Genomic DNA, 12,170 nt, shown 5'->3' with positions numbered 1-12,170 from the left:
GATAATAAGACGCTCATTTATCACTATGTTGTACAATAAAGACATTTCATTTTACCTTAACATGACTTTCACTCCATGATATTAACTTGATTTAAAAATGCATTGTGCTTCAAGATTTGAATTTGAGTGGAAATGTCTTAGCATGGACATTACTCTCAATATGACTAGTACAATTGATATTAAGTGAGTCCCATCACTTCTAAAGTCCATTGCCCCCCATAAATCAATGAATATCACAACTCACTCCAGCATTCATTCTCCTTTCTCACTCCTTATAATTGGAACAAAAGCACCCCTTTAGAATAGTAAGGCACCCACCCGATTGTTAATTCCTGCCCGATTTTTGGGGTAGGGGAGAGAGCCTGAAGGAAGGCATGCTAATGAATTGATTGATTTTGGAGGTATCTTATTAAATAAATTTTCATAGTACACACACACACATACATGTATGTATGTATTTATGTATGTATGTATGTATGTATATGTATATACATACATATGTGCATATATATATACATGTATATGTACATGTGTATACACATGTATATATGTGTATGCATGTTTGTATGCATGTATGTGTATGTATACACACACACACACACACACACACACACACACACACACACCACACACACACACACACACACACACACACACACATATCTTGATGTAATTTATGTCTTGTGTGATTACACTTAGCTTAGTATAATACATATGATAGTAGTTTCCATAGGAGAGACTTACAGAATTTCATATCTAAAGAATATAGTTGTAGGAGAAATTTCACCTTTGGTGATGTTATCTTGTTATCACATTTTCATATTCACTTATAGTGGAATGATAATTTCACCTTTGGTGGGTGATCCACCTTTAGTGAAATTATATATTATTTTCTCCTACCTACCCTTGCATCTCATAGAACCACATGTTATCCATCTATTTTCTCTTATCATCTTTCCTTTCCTATATATGTAGGCATATGTCTATTGAACTTAGTTGGCCATTTTGCATCTTGATGAGAATAAAATTTATTCTTGTTTATTTTGTTCTCTCTTGCTTTTGTGCTATTCATTTGCATCTAGATTTTGGGTCACTATAAGGAAATTCTTACATGGTATTGGAGCCTATAGATTGCCTTTGATAGTCATTTTTTGAGAGATCTTGGTGCATGTGAAGGTTGGCATCTTGGTAGATTTTTGGTGTAACACATTTTTAAAGCATCCTAAGATAAATCTGACTCCACTGTTCCATCTGTGAGACCATTTCCACGATTTTAACTACAAATTGGCCTATATTTGAGAAAAATTATTTTTTATAGCAAAAAATAAATAAAAATTAGTAGGAGGGCCACTAGGCCCCTCCTATACAACCGATTGAGTTTTTTTCTATTATTATCTGTTTTCTACAAAATATTATCAAATCTACATGAAATAATTAAGGTCGCTAGTCCTTTATTGTGTTAAAGTTAAAATTTAAAATTTTTGGAGCTCTTTAGTTTGTATTGTCCTCTCCTACACAGTTTTGCAAGATTGGTGTAGGTGGCTCTTCATGTGTTTGTCTTGATAAGCTATGTTTGATAAGCTCCATATCTTTATGTATTGGTGAATTCATCCATATTCTTGTTTGGCAGCACTTTGGTTGGTTATTCATTGATCATCAAGCAACATCATTGTTGAAATGAAGCCTAAGTGCATAATAATGCTTCCAAATGATAAATCTAACAAGAGAAGTGATGCAAAAATTTCTTATAAAATTTTAAATAATTGCAAAATTAGATAAACATGTATAAAATCAGATTTCACAAATAAAACCATAACACCAGATATACATGGGAAAACTGTTTTGAGAAAAAACCCACACTCTAAAAGTTAGACTCAATTGTATTATTTAGCAACAATAGTTACAATACAATGCACATAGCCAATGTTCTTCAAGAGCAGTTACAACAGATATTTCAAAAATAATTCAAGCAACATAACAACGCCTTCAACTTGTCTCTCATACAAAACCATTGAGGCATAAACATATTTATAGAACTCATCACAAAGTGGTATGTGCACATGGTTTCCAAAACCAACTCCAATGAACAAGAGGTAAGTTGTTTCACAAGAAACATCTTGCTAATCAAATGACATGTTGCACATGTAGCAACTTCCGAAGTAACAACACCTATCTCTTCCATAACCATCATCTTGCCAAATGCAATATAAGTACAACATAGAAGTTACCATGACCAAATAGGTGTCTTCCTTACCTCACACCACTTGTCAAAAGTGAACTGAAATCATAAATACAAATTGCCAAAATATAACTCTCTTCCATCGAACTAGAAACCACCATAATCATAACAGGGAATTTTATCATACTCTCAACATAGCAACATATGACACTAGTTACCAAAAAATAATATTAGGACTTCCAAAGTGGAATTAAAAATCAAACAAAAAATTAAATTAACATGTTTGGACTCTAAGGTTGAGACACCTTAATCCCAACATTCTCCCACTTGTCGAAGACCTGTCAAGAGTCAAAACACTCAGACAATTGGTCAAGGCCCCAAGGCCCACATAACTAGCACACCATTTGAACTTCTTAGTGCTCATCGACTTTCTCATTCCATCTACAAAATTCACCAAAGTTTCAACTTTCTCCAACTTCACTATATGCTTTGTTCTGGCATGGAAAGTAGGAATCTTTGCTAAACAAATAGCACTCCAGATATCACAACAGATAGTAATCTATCTTGCATCAAAACCAATATCTGAGCACAATCTCTTAAGCCAAATGGCTTCTTTACATGCATGAGTAGTTATCATGTACTCCACTTCAGTTTTAACAAAGCGACTATAGTTTGCCACTTACTCATCCAACTCAAATGTTACACCACCAAACCACATGAACGCATATCCACTAGTGGATCTTCTACTGTCTATGTCACCTGCCCCTATTCCTAATGGAGCTCAATTATCTCCCTATTTTAGAGGATTTTTTGACATGTTTAGAACTTGGATCCGTGGTTGATTTGAAGCTGTAAATTTTTCATGGATACCTTTCTTGCAAAAACATCATGATTTCCTAAATGGCCTACCACTTGACCTCATCTAGTACATAAATGTTTTTAACCAATAGACCAAATATTTTCTGAATTGACTTTCCACACCTCTTTGTTGTACCCATTGCACGTCAAGGTGTGATTGCTGCACGGAGGCTTCACTTAGTGAACCTGGGTTATATCACCCGCATTCATGGAATACTAAAGAATCCCCCTATCTTTATAAAATGTTACCCTAAACTCCTTTTTCTCCATCCCCTCCCAATACACAACTTGAATTAAAAGCCCCCCCCACATTTGCACAAAATATTGCATTTTTTCATAGCCCAAATTTTAAAACCCCTATTTTCACCAATGGGCAATATATTGCACTCTCATTTTTGGGATATTAAACCCCCCAATATGAATGCATGTTATATGATATTTCCTATTTAGTGAAGCCCTCATGGATTGCTAGTTGTAGATTGCAAAAAGAAATACAACGTAGCTACATTTTTTCATGCCATTCTATGAACAATTTATGTGGTTTGTCTATCCTTCCATAGTTTTTATACATGCATACTAGGGATAATGCATTAAATTTTATTAGTCCGCTTGATCTTTCAAGAACGGTTACTCAAGAACAATAGGTCTTATAGACTAGATATTTCACTAGCTATTGCATTTGAACATTCTTCTTGTCCTCACAAATCCATAACATGTCAACTGCACTAAAATCATTTACAAAACAAGAAAAATCTTAAGGGATGGATATGAGATGATCTTAAGGAAACAATCTTTGCATTCTAGTCTCTATAAGGAAACAATCGAGTACCTGCAAGAAGCTGTGTCCACTTTTTGGCCAAAAAGTGGAAGTTTTTTCCCTTTTTTTTCAATTTCATCCTGTTTGACCTAAATATTTGAGGCACTTAAATAATGAATCTTGAAAAACTTTAGTAATAGAAAATGTAGTACTCGAAGTCTACTTTCCAAATATGTAATTTATTTTAATACCGAGATCTTAAAAATGAAGTTTTAATAGGCATTACTAAAACCTATAGTTTAAAAGTCACTTTTTAGGACCATACCATGCCCGTGTATGACAAGCATAATTTGACCTAAATAAAATTATTTTTATAAATATTTTTGGGAAAAGATCTGTAACTCACTCACGTTTGATGAGAATATTATTTTGTAATTTTTTTCTACATATTTTTTTTTGTTAATTTTTTATTAGGCATAATCATTGTTTTGAAAAATTCTTGTGTACGACAAGCATAATTTGACCTGAACTTGACATTTTTTGGCTTTTTTTAAAAACTGTATAGAATTGTCTCTAGTTTAATTCCATATAAATTTTTTTCCAAAAAACTTAGAGACAAAAAACTTATTAAAAAACTAAAAAATCCTGTTGTTTCAATTTTATGGACCTCTTTCATTAGTAATTAATTTAAAAATAAAAATATTGATCCATTTAAAAAAAAAAATACATATTTAGAATCTAAACAGTCTCTAATATAATGGGTTTTCATTGTTTAAAAAAATTCTGAAAAATTTGGTGTTCAGATATATTTTTGAAGTCGTTATTTTATATGAAGATTTATTTGGCCTCCAAGTTGCAGGTCAAACCAGGTCCAAGCCAAAGGGTCGAATCTCCAAGCCAAAACCGAAGCTACAACCGAACCAAAGTTTGAAATTTTTAGAAATGGGATCCCGTTTCATTTTTAAAAATAATTAAAAACACATTTACCAAACGGAATCCCGTTTCAAAAACAAAATGAGACCGTGTTTCCCTTTTTTTAATTTTTAATTTTTTTTAAAAACAAACAATATATACATTTTTTTTTAATATATTTTTTTAAAATAAACTATATATACATGAAATGTAACATTTAAGCATAAGTCACATTTCTCTTTGTCTTTTTTATTTCTTATACTTTAAGTTATATTTCATGTATATAATGGCATGATGCTTGAGAGTGGTTTTAGATCTCTAGGAATTATAATACAAATTCTAGATTTTAGAAGATCTTATAAATTGTGATTTAATAGGACCTTAAATGTCACAATACAACCTATTATGTCATAATAGGTCCCATCATGTCATAATAGGTCCTATTATGACATAATACGACCTATTATGTCATAAGACACCTTAAGAAGACCTATTATGACATTATACCTCTTACTAGGACCTATTATGACTTAAGACCCCGTAGTAGGGCCTATTATGACATAATATGATCGATTATCATATAATAGGACCGATTATGTCATAATAGGTCCTATAATGTCATAAGACCCCTTAAGAGGATCTGCCATGTCATAATAGGTCCTATTATGTCATAAGACCCCTTAAGAGGACCTATTATGACATTATACCTCTTAGTAGGACCTATTTAAGGGTATTATGTCATAATAGGACTGATTATGACATAATAGGACCTATGATGACATAATAGGTCCTATTATTACATCATAGGTCATATTATGTCGTAAAACCCCTTAAGAGGACCTATTATGACTTTATACCCCTTAGTAGGACTTGTTAAGGGGTATTATGTCATAACGGGACCTATTGTGACATAATAGGACCTACAATGTCATAATACAACCTATTAAGTCATAATAGGTCCCATGGTAACATAATAGGTCATTTTGTGTCATAATAGGTCCTATTGTGACATAATAGGTCCTATTGTTATATAATACCCCTTAAGATGACATATTATGACATTATACCTCTTACTAGGACCTGTTATGACACAAGATCCCTTAATGGGACCTATTATGACATAAAAGGATTGATTATCACATAATAGGACCTATTATGTCATAATAGGTCCTATAATGTCATAAGACCCCTTAAGAGGACTTGTCGTGTCATAATAGGTCCTATTATGTCATAAGACCCCTTAAGAGGACCTATTATAACATTATACCCCTTAGTAGGACCTGTTAAAGGGCATTATGTCATAATAGGAATAATAATGACATAATAGGATCTATGATGATGTAATAGGTCCTATTATGCCATCATAGGTCCTATTATGACATCATAGGGCATATTATGTCATAAAACCCCTTAAGAGCACATATTATGACTTTATACCCCTTACTAGGACCTGTTAAGGGGTATTATGTCATAATAGGACCTATTGTGACATAATATTAACTATAATGTCATGATACGACCTATAATGTCATAATATGACCTATTATGTCATAATAGGTCCCATTGTGACATAATAGGTCCTATTATGACATAATATGACCTATTATGACATAATATGACCTATTATGACATAATATGACCTATTATGTCATAATAGGTCCCATTGTGACATAATAGGTCCTATTATGACATAATATGACCTATTATGTCATAATAGGTCCCATTGTGACATAATAGGTCCTATTATGACATAAGATGACCTATTATGTCATAAGACCCCTTAAGAGGACCTATTATGACATTATACCTCTTACTAGAACCTATTATGATATAATACCCCTTAGTAGGACCTATTATGACATATGTAGAGAAAGATAAGTTGGTTGGGAGAGAGAGATGGTACGTTTAGAGAGAGTTAAGGGGCATTATGTAATAACAAGACTTATTGTGACATAATAGGACCTATAATGTCATACTACAACCTATTGTGACATAATAGGTCCTATTGTGACATAATATGACCTATTATGTTATAATAGGTCATATTATGTCATAAGACCTCTTAAGAGGTCCTATTGTGACATAATATGACCTATTATGTCATAATAGGTCGTATTATGTCATAAGACCCCTTAAGAGGACCTATTATGACATTATACCTCTTACTAGGACTTATTATGACATAAGACCCCTTAGTAGGACCTACTGTGACATAATATGTTCGATTATGACATAATAGGACCTATTATGTCATAATAGGACCATAATAGGTCCTATAATGTCATAAGACCCCTTAAGAGGACCTATCATGTCATAATAGGTCCTATTATGTCATAAAACCCCTTAGGAGGACCTATTATGACATTATACCCCTTAGCAGGACCCGTTAAAGGGTATTATGTCATAATAGTACTAATAATGACATAATAGGATCTATGATGATGTAATAGGGTATTATTTTTGAAATCACTTTCAAACATCTTGCCAATATAGATATGGAGTGAGATGAGTCTAGATCTCAAGGAAGATTAAGAGATTGAGATAAAAAGAGTTAGCAAATATTATACTGCTGATTACTAAAATTTAACTAAGTTGAAAAATTTATAAGATCTTCTAAAATCTAGAATTTGCATTATAACTCCTAGAGATCTGAAACCACTCTCAAACATCCTTCCAATATATACATGAAATATAATGTAAAGTATAAGAAAGGAAAAAAAAGACAGAGAAATGTGACTTATACTTAAATGTTATATTTCATGTATATATAGCTTGTTTAAAAATAAAAATAAAAAAAATTAAATTTAAAAAAAAATTAAAATAAAAAAAAAAATTTTAAAAAAAGGGAAACGGGATCCCATTTCTTCGATCTAGGCTCAGGATCCCGTTTCAAATTTTGGCTCGGGATCCCGACGTGAAACAAGATCCCATTTCGTTTCTCATGCGCTCTATGCAATTTGCCATTTTTTTTCTAAGTGTAAAACTTCCACACTAAGTGGACACAACTTTGTGCACTTACCAAATCTTTGCATTCTAGTCTTTGTGAGCCTTGACTAATTATTGGGCATATAATCTAATCCATTCCATCATGATGTTTATCAATAGGATTACATTTTTAGTTTAATTTCCTTTTGTATAGTAAAAAGTTTAAGGAGGTACCAATATCAATATATCCTTCATAGTATAGTGGTGAAATTAAATGAGGGTTTCAATGATCTTTGGGGTCCTAAGCATGAAACAATGTCATATGACCAATCTTAGATAACTATTTGGTTTGGTAGGTAGTTAGGGAACTATTTGATTGTTTTAAGATCCTCATGCTTTCCTTTAAACCTTTTACATTTTTAACACTTGATTGATATTGCTTAAAAATTAATCATTGAATGAATGCAAAAATTGGGTTCAAGTCTTTAAAAGCATACAAGTTAGGCTACTATAGTGTAGCCATTAAGTTGCAACCTCGCAACATTGCAAGAGTCTATGTTACCTCATTTTTCCATATTTTTCCTTTTATTCTTCAGAGTTTGGTATATTTCTATCAATTGTTTACCTATCAAATTGATTTTATGTTCTTCTACTTGATTGTTTTGCTAAATTATATAATAGTTTATCTAAAAGGAAATTGCTTGTTTTTAGTTTCTTGTCCTTACTTGGGTTATGATGGCACCAAGTAAATATAGCATGCATGATTTTAGATTTAACTTTTTGTTTTATGCACTCTAAGTATAGCATCAAATAAAGCTCATACGGAAGATACTAATATAGATTTCTGATATGTAGCATCTTTTATCATGTATTAACAACGAAAACCTAATAAAGTGGGATAGAGAAGAGAAGCATGTTTAGTAGTATGCTACCAACATTGCATGACCAAAAAATAGTTCCAATATCAGAGTCAATGTAGAGTATCTAGTCATTAAAGTTGATCTATCAAAAAAAAACTATTTCCTACATTGTCATCAAATATTCCATCATATCAATCAAATGTTTTAAACATAGAGAAAATCTCCTATTTTCTAGAAAGGTTTCAAACATAAAACAAATCTCAAATTTTTGGCAAAAGGTAGCGACTCTAGCTACATCACAGATCTTGTTTTGTATAAATATTGTTATCTTTTACATAAATAAATATATGAATTTATCATATTATTTAAGTATCACATTTAAGAATTCTATGAGAGCATCTAAAATTTATGACAATAGTTAATATAATTATTTGTTACATTTTCATTGTATGTTAATAAACACAAATAGGATTACATGAAATTCTCCTTCTTATATACTATAAATTTACTTAAACGAACTTTTTATATTTTTAATGATCTAATATATTTGCACACAATCTCTACCCTAGATCTCAAACATAAATGTAAGCTCATAGTCATCTTAGTCAATCAAATTAAATCTTTCCCTATGACCATAATTATTCATTCATAGTCATGTGATTAAATAATGGAGATAAAAATGTCAAAGAAATAAAGATAGTATGGTTATGAAGAGAATAATAGAGGCCACCTTTGCAACAAAGACTCCCTGTTACCCCTATTTTTTCTATTGCTACAACTGCAACATAGCCTTTTATTTCTCTCTTTATGTACCATACATAACACAATTTTTAAAAAGATGTCCTACTTGATTATGTATGGTTGTAATAATACTTCTAGACTCTTCTTTCCCACACATAATTTTATTTTTTGAATCTTGCTTTGTATTTGTATGCTTAAGGACAACAACAAAACCAACAACATTAAATATGGTATCCATAATAAATCTACAATACATATTTTGAAGTTTAAATTTCAAAATTGACATGTTGAGTGAATGACAAGACACAAACGTGGTAAGGTTTAGTAGACAGAATGAGAGGACAAAAAAAGATGAGAGTTTAATGTGTTTATTTTATGGTAGTGCTTGTTCACCAAAGGCAAACATTAGATGTGTTGCATTCCCAACCATAGATGATAAGCTCTTATCATCACCCCCCAAGCACACTACTTTTCCTTCATGTTGTTGAATTTATATCTATTCATGCAATTATTATCTTGCATATATATCAATCAATACCTCCTAATAGACCTCAAGTCGACCATATACTTTTGGTGTTGTTGGTTCCCAAAAATGAACGACGAGTTTACATTGCTTACAGGGCAGAGACCAAGCTGATTTCCTCCAAATATCTATGGAGAGCCACCTCCAACTATCAATATCTATTAGGCTTAGATCAACAACAACAAGGACAGAAAGTCCTTCTACGCTTTAGGCTCTGTAGAACCAGGGAGGGTGATCCTTTCAGTAAGAAATTCCTGCTCTCTACAAGGATACTCAAGAACTTACTCAAAACAATGCAGATTTTCTCATAATAAGACTCAACAGAAGGGAGAATGCTCAAGGATGGCTAATCCTTCAGTGATCCTCAACCTTAAGCTGGAGTAGAGAATGGTGAGAATAGTATCAAAAAATACATAAATCTTAGCAAATAATAGTTCTGATATTCGAGAGATTCATTCTGAGAGATAATAAAGGAGATTAAACCAGAGACCGATAACCTAATGAGATTTGCTAGATAATACTAGTTCCTTATTCATCTGGGCTACAAAGTCGATGAAAAGTGTTGCTAAAAATCTGATAAAACTTTATCTAATAGATGGTCTTGTCTAAAACAATACTGCCTTACAGTATTACTCTGCTTATAATCCTTTATCTGAACTACTTATCAAATCCTATGGTAAGCCTTATTTCCTTTGTAATCATATTCAAGCATTTTCAATTAGCCCCTTGGATTAAATCATTGAATAAAAGATTAAATATATCATAATGATGTAATAAACAAAAGAAGCCCTTGATCCCATCTATTTAAAAGAAGATAAAATCACACACAACAGAGTAAAGATTAGGAAACCATATTTGCATTAATATTATGAGCTATTTTTATCAGATGATAGCCAACAAATTCAAATATAGAGTGACCCATTTGAAAAGGGGAAATTGCAACTATTCTATTACAATTTTTCTCTACAAAAATAATATTACAGTCCTTGCTATTTCCTATGACTCTCTAGAACTATTTTGGACCTAACCCTACAGAAAAGACCTATATTACAAACATCAAGTCCTTAGAAAATTTGGACGCTAACTTATGGCCTTGAAATCCCTTTTATAGAAAATAAGGGAGCAACAAGCTACAGGCCATAAGATACTTGTCAACAGAATCAAGCCCTAAAGGCTGTGCATGATTCTTGTTACAAATCATTACTTATCCACATGCTGGCGCCCATGATGAGCCATTGTTCTCTAGCCAAAAATTGGTAGAAACAAAAAACCGTTTGAGTCAAGCCATTACTGCCCTGACATCTTCGGATAGCATGTGAGGTGTTACATTTTTTTCCCATAGAGAATTTCCCTTTCATAAAAAAAGGAAAACGGGATACTGGAAAGACGTAAAGTCTCCCCTCAAACTAGAGGAGGAACTCAGCCTTCATGCCCAGGAATAGAAGTAGTGGGAAGTGAAGTTAGAGGGGAAACATAATATGCTAGGGAGGGGTCACAACTTCCATACAACTACATGGGTGGATTGTTGCCACTCCCTGCCCAGACATCTTCCCTTTTGACTCCTCTACAGGCTCTGTCTTAGAACCCTCTGCCACCCAGAGATTGAGTAAACATAGAGGTTGTGCTATGCGTGACCTTTCTTTTTGAGAAAAGGATTTCATGCCCCCTCTGGCAATCCTTCCCACTTTCACACCCCCTATGGCAATAGACATAATCACACATGTAAAAAAACATCCATCCGGTATCATAGAGTATATTGCAACTCCATCTATAAACTTTCTCAAACATAATTTCTTCTATAGGAAAAGAAACTGCGCTAAGAAAATGAAAAGGTATCATATTTTTTCTACCAATTTGATCACCACCATGTTGTATTAATAGCTGAAACATACTCCATCAACTAGTAGTCATTTCTTGAAACATCATCACTTTGGTATTCTCAATTCACTTTGCCAGCTGCAGACACTAGAAATCATGTATATCACATCCACTGCATTTTCTGTCGTAATTCATCTAATGCAAGTGATTTTATTCCGATCTTGTCTCTCTTTTCAGCATACAATCTCTTGCTTTAATATTTTCTGTTAACAAGAAAATCTATAAACCCATCAGAGAACTCATGATTCATTACACCTGAACTGGAAACTTATTCAAATCCTTTCACATCTCTGAGCTATCATTTTTTACTATCAAATCAATCCCGAGTCAACAAGTCTGAATCCCATTCATTTTGCCCCTTTTCCCATGAGATACAATTGGTACCTTTAAAATCCCTCCAAACTTCTTATTTGAATCTCAACCATAGATTTCACCCAACATGGTGGATCTAACGGTCATTTCCTGCCAACTTAGCAGTTTGACTCTCCAACTGTATCTGTGCACCCTCAAAATCCTGATTGGATGGTGCTACATCAT

At 32.6% G+C, this 12,170-nt stretch overlaps 1 non-coding gene across 1 annotated transcript; it reads right to left on the bottom strand.

Annotated features, from left to right (window-relative positions):
• Nucleotides 1–470: 470 nt before the first annotated feature.
• On the bottom strand, nucleotides 471–642 carry LOC131875548 (small nucleolar RNA SNORA23). Its single transcript, XR_009372412.1, has one exon. It is a non-coding gene; the product is annotated as a small nucleolar RNA SNORA23 (small nucleolar RNA).
• Nucleotides 643–12,170: the final 11,528 nt, after the last annotated feature.

This window comes from Cryptomeria japonica, chromosome 4, assembly GCF_030272615.1.
Source record: "Cryptomeria japonica chromosome 4, Sugi_1.0, whole genome shotgun sequence".
In the NCBI taxonomy this organism is placed as follows: Eukaryota; Viridiplantae; Streptophyta; class Pinopsida; order Cupressales; family Cupressaceae; genus Cryptomeria; species Cryptomeria japonica.
Note: the sequence above shows the minus strand (reverse complement) of the source record. Positions and strands in the feature narration are given on the sequence as shown.